The 25,447-nt window shown below is 39.3% G+C and overlaps 1 protein-coding gene across 3 annotated transcripts in view; it reads left to right on the top strand.

Annotated features, from left to right (window-relative positions):
* The window catches only part of NAV2 (neuron navigator 2), a 431,305-nt gene that overhangs the window by 85,788 nt on the left and 320,070 nt on the right, over window positions 1-25,447 (top strand). The window lies entirely within an intron of this gene.

Below are 25,447 nucleotides of genomic sequence, written 5' to 3'. Positions count from 1 at the left end.
TAAAAGATAAAGTAAAAATAAAATTTTACCCTTGTCTCAATATCCAGAACCAGTCACTGGAAACATAAGAGAGTTTTCTTCACTGAGGATGGATAATTAATTAATATTTGAATTTAAAAAAAGTATTTGTGGTTTTTTTTTTTTTTTGTTGTGGTTTTTTTGTTTGTTTGTTTGTTTGGGTTTTTTTAGTAATGACTGATTAGGCACTTTGGGAATGAATATGTACAAGGTTTTCTTTAAGATGAAATAAGCAGAGTTTAAAAAGGCTGAATTGCAGTGAACAGCTTTTGATTTAAGAACTAAATGGTTCATCAGTACCAAAGAGGGGGTTTGTATGTTTTATTTGTATATAAAAAGAAATTAACTATAAAGTACACTAGTGGAAAAACTTAACATGAAAATATGAAGAACTGCAAAGCTCATGAGATACAAGGGTTCCTCTAGCAAGTTTTATCATTGGCTATGTTGCATACACATTCAGGAATTTATGGGAATATTCAAAGTTGCATGGTATATTGCATGAGATAAAATAGGCATGATTAAAGTTCCTCTAGGAGCTTCATAGTTCTAATGTTTTAACTTCTCTGTGCCTAATTTCTTCACGTTAATGTTGACTAATGTACATTTTTTTGTAAATATCTGTGGCTAGAGGTTTGTATCAGTCATTATCTTTAATTGTCTTGAAGTAATATGCTCAGTAAAGCCTGCGTTGTAAATGCTGAAATTGTTTATAATGCCTTACTGATTTACAATTATTAAATTATATTGCCAGGCGAGGAAAAGGTTTTTATTCTTCCTAGCATCTGACTTCAGTAAATGTGTAATTGTGTATGGAGCGGAGCACTTCACCCTTTGCCCAGGGAATACCTTGACTTTTCAGAGATTTAAAGAGACTGCACAGCATTTAGGATGCTGAGAATATTTCAGAATACGTTACACGAGTAAAAGTATTTTTTGGATATACACAAAATAACTGTTAACCGTTAATTTTCCCAGATCTAATTTGATGTGTTAACTTTTTGAATAGTAGCTAAACCTTCTTCTATATCAGTCTTAACTGAAGACTGTCAAAATGTTTTGGCTCTTACTGCTTGGCCATGGATAGTATGAAAATATTTTTTTAAATGTGCTAGCTTTTCATGGTTAAATAAATAAATATGTATCTTCAAACAGTGAAAAATGATCTAGTTCTTTGAGAATTGTTACGGGTTAGACATATCTACTGTATCTCTTAGTATTGGCAGAATTAAGCCCTAATGTTATGCAGCTGCACTCTGCATATTTTAAGAAGGCAATTCTTTAAGATGAAAAAAGCCAGTTGACCAAGTTGGGTACAGCGTTCCCGGTCACTCATGGGCTACATCTGGCTGCTCACTACAGGGGTTGGGTGGCTGAAGCGGCAGCGGCTGCAGTCTCTCTGTTTCATTGCTCATCTGTTAATTGTGTCAAATGACTATTTCGTTGAATCCCAGGTCCATCCATGAAATGCCAGCACTTAGAGGAAAAATAGAAGATATGAAGAAATGTGTGTTGGGAGAGAGGAATAGGTACACCCCAACTTTTTAGGAAAAACCCTTCTCATTTCTTTGAGTCACAAATGCTGTTGAGCGTGACTGGGATCACTGCCGACTCTTTGGCTGGATGGGTGGCAAACAAGATCCGTGGCAGATAGCACGAGGAAGGGGCTCAAGTGCAAAGCCAAGCCGTGCTGTATTCCGGTGCTCATTTCGGAAGAGAGAGAAGGCAAGGGGCTGAAGCTAGTGCACCGGATTAAAGTGAACATGGGATTTTTTCTTTTCAAGTAGCGTTGAGACAAGGTTGTAGAGAGAGCAAACAAGGCTAGTTGGTGAGTTTTTTGTTTGTTTGTGCTTTTGTTTTATTTTTTTTTTGTTTTTTTTTTTTTTTTAATTTTTAATGTAATAGGCAGAAAATGTCCACAGGAACATCCATGTTTCTATGATTACAGGATTGTGTCCTCCTGTGGCCAGTAAGGATGATGATAAATGGGTATGATGATCCTGTACTACACCTGAAATGTCATAAGGGAAGCAGGAACAAGACACAGGTTTACAAAATTCTTGGTGTCTTGGACCAGGGAGCTTCTTCAGACCTCCCTGCTGTTCTTGGTCTACATTAAAGTAGGAGCTTTAAATAAAGAAAATTAATAACTAGAAAAAATAGCACACAAATAACAAAAACTAATAAATGCATTCTTTCTTGAAAGGTCATATTTTTAGTAACTAAATGAAAAAAAGTTGAGATGATTTTGTTTGCTGTTAGCTTAAGTGAAATGAAGAAAAATCACTAGAAGAAATGATGAAAACTTGATCAGAACCTTGGAAAACTTAAGTTTACCTCCTTCATATATCTCATAGTGGTTTCTTAGCCCTCCAAAGATGAATGTATTGGTTACAGTCTACTTAATGACCTTTTTTTCATAGGCTGATAGTGGCAGAAGGAATTAGCATTTAAAGCTTTTTTGATTTCTGTTTGGTGGCTGAAGTGTTTCAGGGCTTGGGAATACACTGTTGGCTGGTCCTATCAGGTACGGTCCGTCAATTAGCTCTGCACGATACATGAGTTAATTTTTCATGCCTGAAACTCAAATGTTATTTATTAAACTTCCAATTAATAAAGTCTTCCAGACAATAGAGTTCGCTGCTCGAATATAATGTTTTTTCCACTTGGCTTGAAACAACAGGATTGGAGCCAGGACACTTATAAGATGGAGCCACAAACTGCATAACGCTGTGTGTGGGTACCCAGCCCTGTAACGCTCTCAGGGAAGGTTCATTGGAAGGCAGCCTGGTGCAGATGAAAATTTTCGCCATGTAAGCTAGTTCAGGAGGATTTGGATAGTTGCTGTGTCCACGTAGCAAAAATGCAAAGAATCTGGTGTCCTGCCTGCTTAAAGCTGTGTCTCTCCCTGCCCAAGCGTGTTTCACGTGAAGATGGAGAAGATGTCAGCAGCACAAATCCATAGATTACTGCCTTTGAAACTGCCAGGAATATGCACAAACAGTAGTAATATGTAATCAGCTGTGTAGTCCAGAAAATGTACCACGGGGTGTTTGCTTTATGGGCTATTTACTAATTCCATAAATATGAGAGGTGGACGAGGAGGAAAAGAAAAGATAGCTATGAAAAGAAACCCAATTGCAGAACTGTTGGCCTCTGGGGAGTATCTTTACAGTTTATTACACTGCTAACCCGACTGAATTTTATTTTTTCAGTGAAAATAGAGGTGTAAACCAAACCAAATTACTGTCTGCATTATGCCTGCTATTTTATTTCCTTCGAAATAGCTGGAGAAATTTAATTTTTCTTTTTACCCCATGTGAAACAAAGATATGCAGAAGATAATGTAGGTCTTTCTAATGTGGTTACGCCAATTGAAGACGAATCCGGAACAAAGCTGGGTCAAGGGTAGGAATTATATTTTTTCTGGAAATGGGAAGTAGTGCTACTCTTTCCCAGAATGAAATATTACAGGGTTACAGTGTTGACAGAGGGAGTTGACATGATGCTGCCGAGGTTGATTGGATTATAAAGGGATTAAGTAGTAATGGGATTGGAAGATACTTCTTGAATGAAAAGACAGCTGAGGAGGATTTTGAGAGGCAGGTTTATAGGGTTGAGTCAGTTCAGCCTTGTGGTCATAGCCTTGCCTTGAATCAGGGGGCTGTATGGAGGCGGGAAGCTCAGAGCTTGCAAAGCCCGAGAGGTAGAAATACAGGCAAAATCAGAACCAGAGCCCTTCATTCAGGGGGTTACATAGACCTTAACAGAAACATTTTCAAATAAATGCTTAATTAAAAAAAAAAAAAAAAAGTGCTGTATGAAGTTTTGTTTTCTAAGCAAGGGCAAGAATGTTAAATGTCCTACAGTGACATGTTGGAGAAGGTCTACATTAATGATATATTATCCTGCTTTCTACCTATGTAATTGCTAAGCATTTGTAGTAATTAAAAAAAAAAGTTTGTTCCTGCAATTAGGAGGGAAAAGAAAGTATTTTTGAATATTTTAACTGTTTTGCAGCCGCAGAGTCCATAAAAAATGTGAACACTTAGCAGATATGTGGATGCACACCTTCACTTCTGTTAACAGCTGTTAACTTTACTCATTCCTTTCTATTTTCTTCTTCAGACCAGTATTTATCTTGCATGGACTGAATTTATAACTGGCCAGTACCCTTGTTGGTCTGTACTGTAAGCTTAGCGGATGCTAAAATACCATGGATATTCTCATTTAGGGAGGCAGATATGTGGTTTTGAAGGAACTTGTCACTGTCAGTTCTCTTTTGGCAACCAATGATGCGAGGTTCAATTTTTCAAGTCATTTATTGCATTCCACTCGAATCATAGCTTGAAATCATGTGCGATTTATCCACTGGAGACAAGATCTCTGCTTTCCAAGGTTAGCGCTCTTTTTAAAATTGCTCCAGATCTGATCGATTTTTTTCGGTATCAAAGAGGAGTTCACACTACAATGAGAAAAGTGCTTATCTTCTGTATTAGTTGGAGATGGTGGTAACCAAATTAGCCTTCTGTAAAGAAAGCTCTGCTGAACAGGCACCTAGATTACTGCATGATCAATCTCTGAAAACCCATGTTTCTTTGCTTATTTACCTCCTTACACCCATGTTACCAGAACTTGATAATCCAAAATACTTGATGATCCTAATCTTCAGTGATAAACGCCCTACTAAGCACAATTCAAGGCATTTTGTCATATAGTATTCCTACTAGTTCGTTAGTTAATTGATTATTGGCCACAAATGCTTATCTCTTGTTTTTTCTTAATAGAGGTACATCAACTGAGTCTAGCCTGGGAGATGATCAAATTCAGCACTGTGTATCAAGTTTTTGATCTCAGTGACCCACTGTGGAGACGAGTACTACAGGTGGAATCTGTTGTTTAAAATCTCAATTTTACAGTCTTTTGACTTTACTGAATGTTCCTCTGTATATTACAAGAGGATGAGCGGTGGCAGTATGTGTTGTTCCCAAGGTGCTGTGTATGTTCTCATCATTCCCTTTATTTTCTGTTTCACATAAAGAAGTTCGCTCTTTCAGAAATACGTTTTGGAAAATTGACTTTACATATGCAAGGCTATATGAGAAAGCATCTTATCAGGAGTGGGCACCCGAATGTGACGTATAACCAGGGTTTGGGGGTGATCAGGAGTGAACTTCCTACCGCTGAAGCACAGCTATAGCTCAGACATCGTCTCCCACGTACTCTCTGAATTATATTTGGCTTTGGAATTATTTTTGGCTTTGATGTGGTGACATTTTGAAAAATAAAAATACTTGGACCACATCCATTAGTAATTTTTTAGTGATGTGTCCTTATATTACAGAAGAAGAAGTTACTTCGATGTGATTTAGGATTACCTGGCTAGAGCAGAGGAGGTGTCTGTACCTGGCAGTCATCATTGCTATTAGTTCAAGGAACCAAAACAATAATATCCTGTGGTTATTATGTGATAATTGAATCATCTGGTAAGATGGCAATGAAACAAAAGGCAAGAATAGCTAAAGTCCCTTGGTAAATGCAAGATTTAAGTAATACAGTTGGTAAAGCAGATACAGTTGCATCAGTGTTTCTGCTTTCTTTTAATATTTCTCTGAATATATTGTTACTTCACCTAATTAGCTTGTTGTGTGTTTTTTATTTAAAAAAAAAAAAGTCTGCAGCCTTGTACAAAATGATGTTTAAGAATCTTTTGCTAATACTACCCCTGCTCCCCATGTGTGCGTTGTAGATTTCTTTTTTTATTTTAAAAAGTACATTCAATATTTGGGACAGAAGATTGCAGACTAATTATGATTTAACTGAAGGCTTTGAAATTATTATTATTGTACAAATACAGAGTGTGTGGATGGAAAAGGGATGAAAAAATGTTTGCCACCTATCTGACAGATTGATGCATGTCTCACGTAACCTTTAGGCCAGACAGCTTGGAAGTCTAATGAGCTTGAATTATTCAGAAGCCAGTGAAGATTAGTTTGATAGTGAGAGTATGTATTGATCTGCCAGCATTCTTTCTGCAGTGTTGAGCTTCCAAAATATTTAATAACTTTAAAAATAGGGTTTTATTTTGATTAAAAAAAAAAAAAGCTGGGTTTTTTTGCAGGAAAATGGTGTGGGTTTTTTGTAAACCTTTGCTAGATGCTAATCTTAAAAAAGAAAACAAAAAAAGAAAACTGATGCTTTTTTTTTTTTTAACAGAGTGGCTAACAATATATCTGATACTACCTTATATCCTTCCGCAACAAGATCCATTTCTTTCAGGCAATTACCGGCTTCTCTTTCAGATAAGATATACGTTTATTGAGTTTCCCACTGTGCAATTATAGTTCTCGAGAACAGATTACTATGTACGAGCAGCCTGGATGATGGAGTTGATTGCAGTGGAAAGTAGGAGAAAGATGCTGCAGCATGGTGGGTTTTTCTTTGGTGATGATCTGGAATATACAGGGAGAAACTTCAGTGTTGTTTCTCATTGATTTTACTTCATGGCCATAGCCAACCTAATTCTTGCACAAACTAGTGATCTGTGGAGCTGCAAAATGAATTTCTTTCTTTAATATGGAAAATACTAAGACCTACCGTTAGCTTAAAATACACTTTCAAATTTCCAGCCTGTAATGAGAAAGACAAATAATATTCATTTTTACAGCACTTTTTCAAAATAAATTTTTATAGTATTAACTGCGGGCACTTGAAAACATGTTTCAGATTTCAGCAGTGCTGAAGGAAAATGCTACTCCTCATTGCATTTATCAAAGATTATTAAATGTTAGGGATCCAGAGAGGGGCTCATTCATATGCAGACACTGTGCTTCTAGGATTAGCATTCCATTCCCAGCACCAACTGCACTAGGATTGCCTTGTGGGATTGTTGCTTTTGGAAGGTGAGGACAATTATTTTAAAGCATGTAGCAGGCATATGTATTTTTTAAAATTCCATCAGCTTAAATGACTTCTCGGGACATGTATCTTCTTTTTACAATTAATATGTAGCTTTGTGTTTTTAGAATAACTGTGTCTCAGTGAAAACTGCTTTGTATTCCCATGCTTCACCCATATTATGCTTGCTCAAGTTAAAGCTTATGCAAATATTTTTCATTCTGTCATTACTCTGCAAGGCTGAAGATTCAGTCAGGCTTTGGAAGCCCAGCTTAGCTGTTTGTGTGGGAGGTATGCCTCTACTATGGGTAACTCTGTAAATTCCAGGGCACAACACAGTTTTATGTACAGCATTATTTTTTTTAATGTCAGTTTACGCTCCTTGTCTTAATTATTTATTTGGAGTGTAGTTCTAAGTGGTGTCTTTTTAGAAAGAAAGAAAAAGGTGTCTCTCCCAGCAAAAGGGTACTGCAAGAGGAGTCTAATGCTATTATACTATCTAAGATGAATCTGTTAGAGCCAAATGACCTTAAATTAGTGGGCATTTTTGCTAGTAAAATAAGCAAGTCTGGACAATTGTGGAAGATGGATGTTGTTCCACAGAAGTCAGCTGTACTGTGCTTTAATTAAAAATAAGGTGGTTGAACAATTTTATTGTATGTTGGCACCCTTATTATTTCTACGTCACTGAAGCGTTAAATAGGTACAAAATCTCTGCTTACCTCTATTACAGGGTAGGCAATATTGCCAATAACATTGTAAATGTGATTCTAGTCAATGACAAATGTCAAATATAATAACATTTACGGTATTTCAGGCATTTTAAAAATGAAGGATAAATGTTAACTTTATATAACTTGTCCAATGTTAATAAAGCAGGTTGTTTTCCACTGATTATGTTTTGATGCCTGCAGTTCTAGTTGAGTCCAGTGGGATGTTAGTGCCTATGAAAGCACGCGTGCTGTGCTGTCGTAACGTAACCCTTCTCTGCAAGGCAAAACTTGTAGACGGGGACATGGCGTGTCACCATTATTTCAGCTGTACATAGTAACTGGGTACGGTATCGCCAGTCTTGGCTTTCTCATCTTATTGGAAAAAATGTCTTGATTTCTATCACTTCCAAATTTTGTGCTGTCATGAGGTCCCGGCGATCGGCGGTGGTCACAGTGCTGGTCTCTTCCACTTCCAGCTGCGTTTTACAGCTACCCTATAGACACAGCCACGTCTCCGACTAGCCAGTCGGATCCTTATCGAGCATAAGGGTACGTTTCCCGTCCATCACCCATTGGACTCCCTTGATTTTGCCCCTCACTAGGGTGGTTGTGCTGGCCTGTGTCCCTCACCTCCTCCCTACTGTTGTCCATCGGTTTGAAGAGGAAGACTCTTTCCAGTGGTTTGCACAGCTGATTCCATGTCAGCCACGTGAAAAACATGAGTGGCAAGTTTCTCTTCTTGAAAATAAAGCCTATACTTGTTATTGATATTTAGTTGAGTGTGAAGTCAGCGTTGAAATGTGGTCGTACTGTCACATTCTGCATTTTTAAAAAAAGAGAATAAATTCTCTAAAGTACGGAAGGTTGTTCTTTTCTGTCCTCACCCTCTGGCCCAATTGCTCTACTCAATAGTAACAGAACTGATAAAAACTGTAAGTCTGAGTCGTAGTATAATTCAGTCCAATTTTAAGACTACTTATACACTAATCAGTCAATTTATAGTCTTGTTAACGTCAAGGCTGGCACTTCTATAGAGACAGCTGTTGTGTGTTGTAACCCTGAAGATCCCCATCATCTTTTTATAAATAAGAATTCAGTGAACAGTTTTAAAAGCTAGTAAATACTGTTTGTGTTTCCACTAAACTTAATCTGTTTAAAGATATTTTTTTTTTTTTAATATGTATCCTTTGTATACAGTCTAACATGCAATCTGGCAAACGATTCTGTGCCCCTCAACTGAGAAATAGCATCATCTCTATAAGCTGTAGCATTTTCAGTATGTGCCGCCAAGAGGCGCAGCAGTGGTGATCTGGTGGTTAGTCTGTAATACAGCAAAAGGCAAAGTCTTCTGGGGAGCTAGTGTTTTTGCTAAAAGGTACATACCGCTGCAGAATTCTTCGCGAAAGAAGTTTTGATATAAGGGGAAGAAACTTAATTTAGTATAAGTTAGTCCACTACATGTGCTCTTTTGGTCTACTTGGTTGCACTGAAATGTTTCATACCACCACTGGAGATCTTGTGTTTTTTAAACCATCCTGGGCTGAGACAGAGGTCACTGCAATTGTCAGGGAATTTCTTTGGGTTCTGATGTTTTGTTGTATATTGATCTTTTCTTCCCATCTTTGTTCTGTACGGTTGGGGCCCAGTGTCTCCACAGTAACACCTGAACATGAGAGGAACGTACAAGATGCCCGTCTTCGTTTCTGTAGTTGCATGCTAAGCCTGACCGGGTGAGCAATTGCTTTTATGAATTAGTAGAGTGCTTAAAATTAGATGCAGGCCTTAATATCTCATTCAGTCAATACCTGGTTGGTGGAATTCCAGTCAGTAAATATATTTTTTCCTGAATTAGGCAGTATATGCGGTTGAACTTGTTTTCCCTCAAAGTAGTGTGTTTCAGTGAATATTAAAAGAGATCTGCTGCTGCTCTGAATGCATGTAGTGCCTTTGTTAATCACTGACAAATGCTGCTGAAATTGGAGGGATTTATCCTGTAAAACTAGGTGCCTAACTACAAACTCTACTGAACTGGCACGCTGGATGCCACAAAAATGGAGAAAAGACTTTAGTGGGTCTTAGCAGGTTTGCAGCAATTAAAGGGCTGGCTCAGTGAACTTTCCCACTTAAAGGTGGAAAAATTAGAGATGTTGAAATCTCTAATGTAAATCACTTCTACATTACCCTTGTAGATAAAACTTTCTTCTACGCATAGACAACGCAGCGACATGGTCTTCTGACGTTTTAGCACTGCTGGCATCCCCTAAGTGCACAGCTTCAACAGCTTCTGAGAAATTTTTCCATTTTCTGTAATGATAAAACCTAAGTATTTTAAATAATTTTGCTGCTTCTGGAAGCAGATTCTTACATGAACTTGTGAATTTTTGAACATAAGCAGAATATGTGAGTGCAGAGTAAATCATTGTCTGATCTATGAAAAAGGATAGAAGCGATACAGCTGAAAAATGGACTTTATGCACCATCGTGTGGGATCCACGAAGAGCCCACTGGAGAGAAGTGTGTGCGTGTGCAAGGGCACTGTGTCAACTGGGCTCTGTTAGTATTCTCCTTGGATAGTAGGGAATTGTCTAAACTGCTTTAGATGCTTTGTATTTTTAGGTTCAGCACATGCCACCTGACTTCTCTGCTGCTGACAAATCAAGCATGCAGGCGGTCTGTATTTTAAATGTTAACTGCGCTAAAGTTGGCCGTCAGGCCGTTTGTATTTGGCTATGTGTTCATAATTATATGGATAATCATTTGAACATTGCTTAAAGTTTTACTTTGGGAATTTGGCTCTTACAAGCCCCATTTTATAATTAGTTTATTTGCATTCTCTTTATTCCTTATTAATAAATCATGGTTCAGCAGTTTCAGCCAACTACTTTGATCGCAGTGACTGGTGCTTCACAAACAGTTTCATTCCCTGTTGGCATTTAAAATGCAGCGTTGTGGCAATGCAAACAAGCACGCACGGCTACAGTTTGAAGAATTAGCAATTCTGCTTATCGTAACATCCTAATGAATGACTCGCTCCTGTTCATATGTGGTTGTTCATTAAGTGAGTGAGGTGAGGTCATTAGTTGGTGAATCCCTGGTGGCATGACCTCATGGTGGAACTCTGGCAGTGGATATCAGTGCTTTATGGCATCTGTTACCATTGATTTTTTTGTTACTATTGTTTTTTTTATTTTTTAAACTCCAGGAAAGATGTTTCAAGCAAGGATGAAGGAAACAAACATTTTGCTTCTAGGAAACTGCAATTTGGGAAACATTCTTCTAATGAGGGAAAACTAAAAACAATAAATAAACAGAGAATTCATGGGAATCGAAGAACTTAACAAGAAGTACTGATTGTTGATGAATAATTTTACATGTGCTTTGACTTGTCCTAGGCAGTTATGTATTGGAGCACTGAAATTTCAGCCTCTTCTTTTGGACCCATCTTCTTTCCTTACGGTTAGCTGATCTGAGGTGCTTCTCATGGCCTGCAATATATAGGATTGAAATCTTCTCTGAAGATAACTGGTTGCAGTGGAAAGAGGATGCCTTATACTACTGGAAGTTTCTTTGCTATCCCTGTTGGTCCCACAGAGGTACCAGGTACATGATTGAAACATCCCTCCCGTTTGCTCTAGACAGAGGGGCCCATCTTCTCAGTATGCATTCTGAGATAACAGAAGTAGAAATTGATTCTATTCTTTTCCTTAGATTCAAATACCACCACTTCTAGTGAAAGAAATCATTCCCATCGAAAGGTCTCTGTAGCTTGGAATAGTTTAAGGCCTGTAAATCCTTCAGGGATCAGGTTTGTTTACCTGAATATACTCCATACTTAATAGCGATTGCTTCATAACACTTCTTGCACTTGAGGGAAGATGAACATGTAGCTGAGAGTCCTACATCAATGAACTTCTGTCTGACCTTTGATGTAATCTTTCTTTGCTATAGCTTCAATGTATATGGAACAGGGAAAAATATCAAGTGCTGCATCTCATTCACAGAAGCACTTTGAAGTTAAATTCCCCATTATAAAACATTTTTAGATCCCTCGAGGGAAGACAGTAGAACTGCAAGCTGCTTGGCATTTATATATTGCATATATGAAGGAGAAGGAAAGTTACATATACATTGTATTATAATACGCTTTATTCAATGGACTGAGCCTAAATATAATAGCTGAACAAAAATGTGTTAGCTCATTACAGTTCGATGGTATAAAAACAGGTTGGAAGTAGGTATTTTTCTGAAAGAGTTTGAAATAAAAATACTTCTGAAAGAGATGCTGATCAAAGAAAAAACCTGCAGCAAGTGCAGGATGGTTTGTATGTGTGGACACAAAGGACATGCCTTTCTTCCTACATGTTTTTTGTTAAACCTATTTTCTGCAGACAAGTTTACAAACACTGTAACTGTATCCAGGTGCCTGAAACCATAGGTACAAATATTCTTAACATGCAGGGGCTACCTTTCATGTTTTCAGTGTGACAGTTGAGGTTTATCAAGGGATTAGGGCAGTAAGCACTCATGAAGCCTGCCTCTTCCTTATTCTGCATCTGTGCTATCTGATTTTTGTGCAGATTGGGTAACCTGAAAGCCAAGAGAGTTATCTGTAAAGTAGTGTCTCCCATACAGTTATTGCAAGGCACTGTCGTCCAACTTCTGCAGTAAAATGTAGGTAATTGTGCTTACCATCCACCCTAACTTCTGCGTCCCATTAGCCAGCCACAGCCATAACTGGAAGGGTAGGGGAAACTTCAAAATTCAATTAAGTTTATGCAAGCACTGTACATTAGTGGCTTGGTAGAAGAAACAGACCCAAACCAGTCCCTCGGTTGAAGAAAGGCAGGGAGAGTTCAGCTGCCATTCATTTTGTCTGTACTGATGGAGCAGAAATCAAGGGTATGGGCTCACCTGTGATGACGTGTGTGTGTGCGTGTCTGGCTACAGATGATGGTGCCTGTTAGAGGACGCAAGGAAGACAAGGTAAAAGGCAAGGGCACTTATAGCACAAATCCATATGCAAGCAGGTAATGCTATTTGTACAGTTCATCGAAGGTGCGTTTCAAATCATTGAGTAGCACGTTCTGTGTGAGGAGAAGGTTTTGTAATATCTGTAGCTGAGCAGGAAGAAAAGAAATAGTGCAGCCTTGTTTTAATCTCCTTGCCTCATTGCTGCATATGTTTTAATAGCTTTGAGCAGCTTCATATGTTAATGCTAAAATGAGCAATGGAACAGTATGCACAACTTAAATTTAAATCACTTAAATGATTAATGTTTAATTTGTTCTTGCAATTAACTCATTCCCAGTGGCAGTGGCAATGGTTCCGAGATAAGACTTGTTTGTATCATTGAACTGTTAGTGTTCGTTGCCATAAAATGCAGTAAGAGCTGATGTGTTCTTGAGTAAAAAAAGATTAGCTTGACTTTGGATACTGAGAAAGTTCAGTGTAATTGCAATATTGCCTTCTAAACGGGAACTGGGTCACGGAACTTCTGTTAGCTATTTAATAGATTTATTTATTGTTGGAGAATAAAAAAATGTAAGTACTAACAAGCATGTGTAATCTCCAAATAATGTATGTTTGTTTGTTTTTAATAGCAATCGATTCAGGGTTGTTGTTTTTTTTTCTCAGTCTGATTTCACTGGGACTACTTAAGGAATCAAATTTTCTGGTGATAGAAATTTCCCCTTGGGAGACGGTGTGAGTCCCTGGTGGAACTAAGATACTGAAATTTGCTACAAACCAGGCCTTGCTGCCCTGCCATGTAGCAATAGGAACCTTTTTCTGTACTGATTTAATAATTGTTTTTAACTTAAGGGGTGGGACTGCTTTTTTTTTTCCCCTCTTTATATCAAATTCTAAATCTGTTCTTTCCAGTCTGTGTCAGGAAAATCCTACTAGTGCCAGCAGCCATTAGCTACACCAGTGATGAGCTGAGTTGACCCAAAGGTACAGATATGATATCCTGATCGTTAGCTCTGAATATCCGAGCAAAGGGAAATTGTGGCCTATGATAATTATTTTCCTCACCTGATTCTCAATCAACTTCTACCAAACCTTAACATTGCTGCAAAGGGCTTTAAGGCCCTTTCCATTTAATTTATTCATGTTGTACCTTGGCATGAATGCTTCAATTTGTAGATAAGCATGAAACTTTTCAGGCTATTTGAGCAACTGCCCATCTCTTTATAGCATAGCCACATAAAACTTTGGAGCATTTCATATTACGTGCCTCCAGCAAAGAAGGATTTCATAGCCACAGAGGCAAGAGAGAACCACATTACTGAAAGATCATCTACTTTCCTGAAAAGTGGAGGAACAAACTGTGAAATGTGCCCGTACCACTTAAGTATCCTGGGAATTTAAGCACCTGATGTATATATTGTATCTCTGAGAATTTCAGCTGGTACAGAGACATGCAGGGGAGTTACCAGCTTTTTTCATATTTGTAAATGAAATTAAAAAGCAGATGTGCTGTAATAATGAAAGTAACTTATTAAACCTGCAATTTGGTCATTTGTTTGGAGATGGCGAAAAGAAATCATAACAAATATGCATAATATGCTTACTCACGAATTTGTAGGTGCTTTCAGCAGATAAGTATCATCTGTTCTCGTGCAGGAATAGGATGACAGGTTCATAGTAACATTTGTAGGTACTTAAAATGCAGAACATGCCAGAAGAAAACATGTCCCTCTGATTTGTGGTGCCCATGGGAGCCATTTTCTTCAGTGGGTCATTTTATTTTGTAATAATTGGATGCTATCATTGATTTGAGCTGCAAGCCACCTGGTATCTTACTTAAGGACCACGTTTACTGTCTTAGATGACACAAGCTTTCCCATTTGGGCAGACTCCTGAAAGTCAGCTGGTTAGCTTATATGAGACAGCACTGCTTATATAAAATGCCTGTGCAGCTTAGTGTTCTCTTAAGAAAATGGTCTTTATATAAAAAATATAAATTGTATGGCTTTAGTCACTCTTGGAATGTTTTTGCTCTACACAGAAATACTACTCTTGCTCTAATATAATATTTAAAAAAAAATCTGTCTCATCTTGAAGCTCCATGTGAAATCATGTTTTACCTTCGTTGAACAGTTTCTCCACTGATGTCAGGCCTCTTTAGTTTGTTCTTGCAAAGTAGCCTTTTTCTGAAAAAAGGGGTAGAAATAAAGATTTTAAGGAAATGCTGAAATCAGTGAACTTTGTCATAGAATCAAATTAACATTGCCTGGCTTGATTTGGTCTGCTGTCCAATAAGTGACTTGCTCTTTGAAACTATGATGATAGATGTGCAAAGTGATTAACTAACTAATTAACAAGCCGTCATACTTATTAATCACAGAAAGACTTAGTAAGTCACCAAAAGGTTGGCTTCATGCTGCTTATGAAAAACGGCATGATACATTTTTTAAAACAGTTTTTTTTAATTGATGAAGAGTAGGATTTGTATGTGTAGGGTGAAGCAGCGGACAGCCCCAGCTCTCACACAGCTGAGTAGTTAGATAGCTGTAGTGGCAATCAAGTCTGCAGATTTATGTGGATCTAAACAATTTCAGATATGGCCAAATGAAAACTTCATAATAAAAAGGAATTCAGCTGTGAAATGAACTTCCAGAAATGAGCCTAAGCCACAGTTTCCCTGTCTTCAGTGCATGCTGCGGCAACCACCACTTTCTCTTTGTGTTATAAATCCTTATTTATGGATTTCTAAAGATAGAGGCAATAGTAGATGACCCAAACGTGCAGATGGATTAGAAGATCTTTTTCTTTTTTTTTTTTTTTACTTCCTCTCTTGCAATAACTTCAGGAATAAAAAGAAATAATCTTTAAAAGGCAATAAACAGGAATATATTCCTTTTACAGGTATTCTCTCTTAATGTGCGTATGGCATATAGCAGCATTCGGTCATTGAAATAAAAACCCGTGTGAGTGAAACTAGAAGGAATTACTGGTTTTGTCTTGTGTAGCACAAACCAAAAGCTTTGTCACTTGGTGTGCTACAAAGTAAAAGAAATATAATGATAAAATTGTCTAGGCATTTTGCTGAGCTGAGACATAGCACTTACCCAATCTTACACTTAAAGCAACTCCTTCCCATGGCTCCTGCAGGCTCTCAAGGTCAGCTGCATTCATTTGATGTTAATGGGCTTTGGAAACCGATGCAATCAATATTAGCTCACATGCTTATCTCCTGCCACGGAGTTCCCGATGCGATTTCCATTCCCTTTTACTTTCTTTGAACTAGTTTAGTGCAAAAACAATACATCTTGTGGAAAAATGGATGCGTAAAGAAACAATCACTGACTAATTTTTTAGTGGTTATCTGTCTCTTATTTACCATTCTGATACTAATCATGTGTTTAACGATATACATGGCACCATTGTATACAAAGACCAAAACCAGGTGGTTGATGCTGCGAGACTAATTTATATTGGCACCGTTAATTTTTCAAGTTACCTGGAAACTGCCGAAGACAGACTTGATTGAAAGTGCTGCACTTGTTTTTAAAAATACATGTTTAATGACTGCAAATATTCAGATATTCAAGATCATTCTTTTGGCCTGATGCTCTGCCACCAGGAGAGGACTAACCTGTTTAAAACCTCCCAGGGAGTGTTTTACCTGGTTCCTTAGAGGGGCCCTTCAGGACAAGCCAGGCATGAATATTTTGCAGGGAGACCGAAGATCCAGAGTCTGGCTAGTAAAATGCCTGAGCCAGTGGCCAACTCAGAGTAAGGTTTTCCAGATAGGTATATCCTGGTGTGGTCAGGAAGACCCAGTTCCCACCGCAGGGTTTTGGGATTTTATATACGTACCGAAGTTTCTAACTCTTTGTGGCTCTTTTCGAGGGGAGGGATGAGGTGACACCAGCAGTGGGTGCTTATCTCTGCCCACCCCTGCCTCCTGTGCTCGGGGAAAATGTGGGTGTCCTTGACTGGGATGCTCACCAGAGTGAGTCAGGGGACGAGAGAGCTGCTTACCACTCTAGGTCCTTCTGCAGATGACCTTCACAGAGATCTTCATCTTCAGCCTCAGGCTGCCTGTTTTGCTATCCACAGCAGAGTGAATTATTAATGCCGAAGGGTCGAGTTGGACTGGGTTCCCTATAAAAGGAACAAAAAATGATCGGAGGGCTGGAGCACCCCTCCTGTGAGGACAGGCTGAGAGTCTCAGGGTTGTTTAGCCTGGAGAAAAGGCTCTGGGGAGACCTTACAGCAGCCTTCCAGTAACTAAAGGGGCCTACAGCAAAGCCGGAGAGGGACTTTTTCCAAGGGTATTTAGTGATAGGACAAGGGGTAATGGCTTTACACTGAAAGAGGGTAGATTTTGATTAGATGTAAGGAATAAGTTCTTCCCTGTGAGGGTGGTGAGGCCCTGGCACAGGTTGCCCACAGAAGCTGTGGATGCCCCATCCCTGGCAGTGTTCAAGGCCACGTTGGATGGGGCTTGGAGCGACCTGTTCTGGTGGCAGGTGTCCCTGCCCATGGCAGGGGGGCTGGAACTAGATGACCTTTAAAGGTCCCTTCCAACCCAAACTATTCTATGAAAAGCTGTGTGACCAAAGGCTGACAGTGGATGTGTCTGGACTGAGTCACTTGGGTGGAGAAAGTATATGCATGAAATGTGGTATTGCTGCCAAAGGTAGTTTAGATTTGTGCACCGTAGGTGTTTTATTCAGTACAATTTTTAAGTCCTAAATCCATTAAAATCCTAAGGGGCAGGTATTGACTATTTGACTAATTTGAGGGTGTTGTGAGGAACGTCTTGTTGCAGTACTATGTTGACTGTGTCTGTTGTCTGTCTGCCAACGCGGGCTATTTGAGAAAGCTGTCTAACCTCTTGGAAGACTTAGGTAGTAAGGAATCTGAAAGAATATCTGTCTCCATCCATGCCATCAATAAAGAGGCATTTTAGAGGATATTGCATTCCTATGTGCTGCGGACGGATTTTGGCTTTATCAAATAAAATCAAACAAAGTATACGATTTGGTTGTCTGTCAGTTTTATGCAACATTGCTCTTTTGCGGCAAGCCATTTCCTATGGAAAACTGCTTCTTGACCAAATCATTTTTATCTGCAAGAGCTGAAAGATTTGACTGCTATAGAGGTTAGAGAAAAATTTCCTCTTGAAGGATTTGCTGGTATGTCTATGTGAATATACTACTGTAAAAGCTTCCTTACAGCACTTCATAATTTGCGTCTTAAACATGTTCTACTCAAGGATGCAACACATACTAACACCACGTGTGGACATTTGGTCGCTGCTCTTGGGGAAATGTGCCATCTGCTAAAGCAAAACCAATTCCTCCAGGTTTTCTTGATGGTCTCTCATGCACGTAATAGTTGAGTCCAACTCTACTTAGTACAGCAGATCTAATGGGATCTGCAGGTCATAGCCTGTAGCAATCTTCCAAACCCATGTAATTAAAAACTAAACATTTGCGTTGTCTGTAGTTTCTAGTTGCAACTGAGGTGTCACATTTTCCCTTTCCCTGGTCTGTCATCTCTGGCAGTTTGTAAGAACCTCCTAGCCAGCCTAATTAAATAATCAAAACTGCTGTTTTTCTCTCCATAGCTTGTTCTCATTCCTTTAATCCAGTATTTCCCAGAACTTAACAAAGCAGTAAAAACAGTAATTAGTGCTCTAATTGGTTATAAATAATAATATAACAGACTTACTGTCAAAATAACAACTACAAAGCAATCTGCTCTTTGAGAATCTTTCAGATTCCCAGCACTAAGGCATTCTAAGTAGTAAATTACATTACAGTAATTTGCTTCAAAAAAATATACCCTGTAAATTTATTTTCTCCTGACAGCCGTGACAAGCTGCACTCCTAAGTACGTATCTGTTTCAGGTCTGGTTGCTAATATCTCTTCTCCTGATCCGTAGTGCCGATTAAAGGGCTATGTCTTCTCCTAATTTTGTGGTTTTACTATTTGCTATGTACCAAATTCATAAGCTCTGCGTCGTGTTTATTTTTTTCTCGGCTTCGCCATCCTGGCAAAAATCTTATCAGCCCCAATGTAGTGTTACTAGACTGTTTTCTTTGTCTCTTGCAGCTGGTAAATTATTAATGAAGCCGCTAAAGGGGAGCGGGGTGGTCAGGCGGAATGGGTGGGGGTGCCGGTAGGAGAAGATGGGCAGGGAGAAGTTGGGGGAGCCCCAGGCAGCTGATGGGGGGTGCAGATGGTAGGAACGCAGAGAGCGGTGACCGCCAGGTTTCCCCACGTTGAGGTTTTTTTCTGCCTGAGGGCAGGACAAAAGGGTACTTTCCAACAGCAATGACAGAAAGAAAACAGATGGACGGAATACGCGAGAAGAGCTTGTGGCAGTGAGAATTTGCGCTTTATGGATATCGACAGTTTAACATTCTTTATCTTTTTATTCTTATTCGAGCCCCTGAAAATTGATTGAATTGTTTTTTGGAGTCTCCCCTTAGAAAATTAATAGAAAAGCAGTGGGGGGAAACACATCTAATGCTTAATACTTGGATGCTGGTTTAGATGCTGTGTAGTGCTAATGTCTTTTATTGACATATAGCATTCTCTGTGATTCATGAGTAATGATGAGGTAATCTAGAGACGGGTCTCTTTCCACCCACCCAAAAGTGATAAATACAACCTTTGGCAGAATCCTCAGCTTGCTCATTTGCCATAAAACCCTTGAGAAATCTCTCATGTATATGAGACACAGCTGCAACAAACAGCAATATTCACTGCGTGTTTTTTTATTTTCTTTTTTTAGAGAAAGAGCGACAGTGCTTACTGAATTATTTAATGCTATAGGGATCTTATAAATTTAGAGACCTTCTTGGTAAGCTGTTAACATTTGATAATACGATTGAAGGGTGGTTTTTAGTTTGAAAGTATCATAGTTTATCGTGCAATCTCCTAGGAAAGGGGAGGGAGGCTTTTTTTCCCCCCTCATCGCTCTTGTAGGTACTAGCGCTGAATCTCTAGTAATTTTGGCTATTACGTGGGGAGGGGAATAAAAAAGTCAGCAGTAAATCATAGCTAAAAGGCATAATCTCAGGTTAGAGCTGTTTCTTTTTCCGAAATATGCTGATTCAGGAGGAAATGTGCCCAGGAAGACTGACTCAGCTCTTCTTTCTTCCAAGGCAAGATACCCCAGAGGGTATCCCACCACAATAGGATTTTATTCTCAGTATTGAAACTAAGATTTTTGTTTGCTCGACATAATTATTGTGACTGTCCTGGCATGCTTCCCAAGGCTTCTGGAAGCAGGAGTCAAAATGTTCTGACTTGTCTGCTGAACCGTGCGCTATCGCTTTCTCCCCCGGCCCTGGTAGTGGCTTGCGTTTCAGTAATGTTGCAGGTATTTGCAGATACTTTGGCACTTTTTTTTTTTTTTTTTTTTTGATTAATGGAAGTTGTTTCTTTTTGGAATTTGTATGCAAATACATATTTGAGCATTTTTTACAAAACTTTCTTGTCAAACTGAGATGATTGCATTTGAAATTACAGAATAAATACTAACTCGAGAGTACTTGCTGCATGGTACTGATTCTGCGAGAATGCCCCAGGCACCCAAAAAAAGAAAGAACTAGAGTGGCAATTTTGAGCCAGTGGATTTTTAAAACATCTTTGTATTTTCTATAGAATGCTTTTTTTCAATAACACTGTTCTCAGCATGTTCAGTGCTTTATACGTGCACAAATGGGTTAATACGGGCAAAGCCAAGTGAGCGGTGTGTGTCAGAGGGAAGGTACGAGACAGGTAACTTGAACAAGCTGGATGAAGTTGCCCTGTTGGTGTGTTTGCTTTCCTTGTGTGTAGTATAGGTTGTAGCATGCAAGGCATCGCTGAAATATGTAAATGCATCCTTAGATGGACTCCCCAAAGATGGCTGTGAGGAGAGGTGTATACCCTTTAAGTGTTGATTTTTGCCCTCACCACACACACATCCTATGTGTATCTAACTGGAGATTGTCTTTCCTCATAAAATATGTTAGTTACCTAATAAAAATGTGTTAATTGTGATGGTACATGTCAAAGATGATACCTTCTTGTTAAAGTTTATGGGGCAAGGAAGTGTGTATATCCTTCATCCTCTCCCCCCCAGCATTCTTGCTGGAAAGAATATTTGGTGAATGTATTTATAATGCGTATTTGGATGTATAATTTGTCTGTTCATCAGAGCTAAATAATACGGTTAGCTGCATTTGTAGCTCTTGCTTGGTTTAGACTCACAAGCCCACTGAAGTGGGTTGAAGATAAGCAGTTTGTCTTGTAAATGGTTAGAACGTAGCTCCAGGTGGATATTTGCCTATAAGAGGAAATTGTAAATTGCTAGCTTTTTTCCAACGCCTGTTGAGGGGTGTGTATGCCGATCTGTTTGGCGAGGGCATTTTCCGCCTGAATCACAAGAGATGGTCCTCGATAGGGTTTGGTTGCTGTTTGGAAGGGCAGAACCTGCCCTCTGCTGGGTTGTGCAAGTATTAAGAAACTGATAATTTACAGAGCTTCACATAAGACTGTTAAAATTGCATATTTAGCTCTAATCCACTTCTGCTAGTCTGTCCCAAAGCTACCGATTTGTTGTTCTGTGTTTCAGCATGCTGATTCTTTAAAAATGCATTAAACGAACTTGCTGAAAATGAGCAGGGAAAAAAAAAAACCACCACGGTGCCTCAAAGGTGGCTCTAAACAGTTATAAACTGAAGATTAAGTCTGGATATTTGAGTTTTAACTAGAATGTGTTGATGGCAACTTGAGACAGCAGTCAGTGGTGAGTTTTTAATGTGGTTTTGGATTGAAAGGTGTTGTATAATGCTGGAGTTAAGAGTCTCTTAAAAATTTATACAGACCAAAACCAACCCAAAGGAGTGGATATGCAGAGCCTGCCATATAAATGAAGCGTTAAGAGCAAAAAGCCAGTTGAAAATAGATCTGGGCTGGTCTTTGTCCCATCCTGAGGCGTTATCTGTCCAGTAAGTCGTTTGCGTGAGCAGGCTTGTATTTATTACATGAAAACTTGTGTTAGACTTACTGCTGAGAGTGATAGAGGCCATTGAAAACTGAAAAGGGGTTAGAAGGGGAAGACTGGCCAAAGGCTTGAATAGCAAGTATTCTTTCTGGGAAGAAGGTTTTCTCTTCCAAAAGGAACCCGTAGTGGATGGTTCCCTTGTCTCTTTGAGGTGCTCTTTTTCCAGAAGTGGCTGAATCATATTGCTCGCTTGACTTCTAACCAGAAATCACCTTTTAAAGTCAAAACCAAGAAATAGATCTCAGCAGCTAAATCCAGCCTGATTTCATATTTAAGGATGAATACCGAACTTTTGGTTCAGTAGTGGAAGGTGTTATTGTTGCACAAAAATTATCTATCATCCATTAAAACTAGGGACAGAAGCCTGTGCTGGACCTCAGTATGAAAAAAAAATTGACATTGTGAGCAGGGGTTCATGATTCGTAAAAGGAAGAGGACAAGTTGGGGATGCTTATCAGTGTTGCATGGTTCTTGAGGCATGCTACTTGGCAGAGGGACATACTGCTTGAATATTTCTTCTCTGCTACATCCTAATTTTCAACTCAAATCCCAGTTGCCAAGATAGACTTGCAGTGAGGATAGTATTAGCTTTATATTAGGCTTGTTACATAGGACCTAATAACAAAAGAAATTTAGTTTAATAAAACCTAGACCCCTACAAGGTAGCTTAGCTCTTCAGTTTTTGGTCCGCTTCGATAGTTGCATAGCAGAGAAGAGTCCCTGTCAAGTAGGTTTAGGAGATAGCTGTGGCAGCAATTGAAGTTAAATAGCTATTTTAGTTCCTCATCTACTACCATCAATAAAATAATTTTTAAACGGTTTCTATAACCTCATACACAATATTGTCCTCCTTGGCTTTTCACAAATTGCTCGATAGTGCTTGTTCAACAGAAATCCCAGGAAGCAACCCAGGGCTTGATCGTGAAGACAAGTGCTCTGGCTGTGGTCTAGCCAAACCCGAGGAGCTCCATATGGTGAGGGTTAAGCATGTCCTCGCGTGACCTCCTTGACAGGGTTTGGAAGATGTGGCACCTTAGAGAAGAAAGCTTTCGTTGTGAAATGCGGTAAACTTAAGCTTGTCAGGAATTACAGAAGGTTACGAGTGGCTGCAGGTTTGTGGTGGAAGGCAGGGGACTGGTCAGGGATGCCAGGACGTAGCGTAGTTGCATGTCGCTGGTCACATCACATCTGAGGTGAGTTGCAATTGTTCAAATTTGACCATAGATCTTTACACTGACTTGAAATCCCAGTGACGCTAGATGCTAAAAAATTTTCTGGTTGTTCCTGCCCCCCCATATTACTAGATGGAAAGCAACCAAGCAAATGGTACAAAACAACCAGCTGACATCTGTGGGCAGCCATCTGATTTACGGTATTACGTATTAAGACTTGGTTTTACAGAGAAGATGGGAAGGATTAGGGGCTTTCCTGAATGGATCGCACTTTTTTCTGCTCCCTGAACAGCATTGTTTGTATTTAGTTTTAGTTTAGTTGATCTCAGAAGCGATCTTTTAAATGACTCATTAAATCAGTGTCTCTTTACAACATTATTAGAGTTACATTAAACCGATGTGCACTGTTTATGTACATCTGTCCCTGTGTCTATAGGGTTAGATGCCTCAATCTTTGCAGTGGTCCATGCAGATGTTTGACTGGCGATACCTCTTCAGGCTGAATGCTCATCTCTGCAGGACTGAGACAGCATTTGCCAATAGCAGCACAAATGTTTCTGGTATCTAGCTGTGGGGAGGGATAATAATGAGGCAGTCATTTCCTCCGCTTGCTTCTGTGTTATTCCCAGGGCAGAAGTTAATGACTAGCAAACAGCATCGCAGGGGAAAGGGAATGTAGAAGTCCTGCCTGTGTATATCTGTTGGGAATCCCATATAAAGCTATTCTGTTGAGTTAATTTGGTAAATACTTTAGGCAATTACAGTTGGGAAATTACAGTATGCTTAATGCCTCTAAGCAACACACAACGAGCTGGGTTTGACTCTTTGTCTGCCTTTGGCAGCTACAGGAACAAAAATGCGCCCTCGGCTCGGTTTTCCTTTCCATTTACTGAAGTGGCTCAGAAATGAGATTGAAGGGCCTGCCAGGCAAGCTGGCGCTAGAAATGTTTAAATAAGAGTATCAAAGTAAGATGAAAACATTGAGGAAAGGTTTTGAACAAGTAAATGAATAAATATATTTGGTTAAAATGCTTCTAATCAAAAACAACCCTTCAACGGGAAGTACCTGAATTGTAGACTTCTGAAATGGTTACGATTTGTCCCGGCCTCCCAGGACTACTGAAGTGGTAGCCGTAGGTCACATGAAATGTAATAACAAGCAGTCTGGAACCAACGTTAAAGTCTGTTTTTATTTTATTCTACCTTATTTCTTTCTCAAGAACCATTTCCGTATTTTGTATTATATATGGTTCCTGTATGTTCCCCATCCTGGAAGCCGTCATGTGCGCTTTGCTTTTCCGTAGTGAATTTGCGTGAAACCTACGGTGAGTGGATGTAACTGCTAAGGAAACCGGGCGTAAGCATCCCTTATAGCTCTGGGGCTTTTCCTTTGGGAGGGAGGCCGGAGGGAACGCAGGCTCTTCGGACTGAGCCACCCTCGTCGCTAGCCTCGAAGGAAAGGGTAGCTCTTCACGCTCCTTCTAGTGATGTTTTTCCTTGTCCAGCCCAGGTATGAGCCAGCGTAGAAAGTTAAACTAGCAGAAAACAAACTGCAAAATGCACCTGCGGGAGCAGGAGCTCGAGGGAGCTCCTGTGCCAGTCCCGTCTCTGGAAACTGTTAACTCGGCTTAGTTGTGTTGTAAAACTGCTGCCAAAGTGTTAAAATGTCACTTTTTTGGCTTTTGCTGGTGTGGAAACGTATAGATTTCTTGTTTAAGTCCCGATTTGCATGTTTTAGCAGTAGCATGTTAAACTAAGTTAAAGGAGTGGTAGCGGTGGTCTTAATATCAGCGTATGTGATATATGCGACAATACGTGAGAAACATTATAGCAACCAGCCACAGAATTTCAAAACTTATTTTTTCATCTAAAAATGCGCGAATGAATGTGGTTTACAGCAACAGTAACAAAATGAGAAATGTCTCTTTTTCATTCCCTACTTAACGGTGTGTCATTCAAGTTTTCAGCCCAAGTGTCTGAAAAAAGAAAACCCAGCCAGTGACTTGTGTGAATGCTTTCTTGCAAGTTTCATAACACATATTTTAGGGCAATTCAGATTTTATGACAATTCAGATGGTTTGCAATTCAAGGTAAGGATTGCATGTAATCAGGGATATCTGCTAGATCATTCTCCTCCATAAACCCTCCTGTTCCTCTGCAGCAGCTTCCTAAAGTGAGGCTTATATGGAAAGACTAATGTTTATTACGGGTATCAGGCACAGTTTGCTGTACACATGTTTTATAACAGGCAAATGAACGGAATAAGAGAGCAGAATTGTAGAGGAGCTCTTGCCTGTTAGACTGTAGATGTTTTCTAAATGTGCACTTGAAAAGAGTTTATTAGCTAAAAACGTATAAAGGAAAAAAATCCTTAGTTCTTATTAAACAGTGGGCTTGAACATTAATATATGTGTCCCATTTCCATTCTGCTTTCTGGTCAGTGAACTAGAAGGTGCTTGGCCTCTGTCTCCTGTCAGGATTTATTTCAGGGTGGGGAAATAACCACCACAACTGCTACTGAATGCCAGACTTTCAGAAGGGCAAAATTATGTGCAAGACTTGGAGCAATAGTTTTCATATTTATGAACACTTTTAATACAACAGGAAAAGCCAAAATACGCTTCTTGATG

This window comes from Aquila chrysaetos, chromosome 16 (assembly GCF_900496995.4).
Source record: "Aquila chrysaetos chrysaetos chromosome 16, bAquChr1.4, whole genome shotgun sequence".
NCBI lineage: Eukaryota > Metazoa > Chordata > Aves > Accipitriformes > Accipitridae > Aquila > Aquila chrysaetos.
The sequence above is the reverse complement of the archived record's forward strand: the minus strand, read 5'-3'. Positions and strand labels throughout refer to the sequence as shown.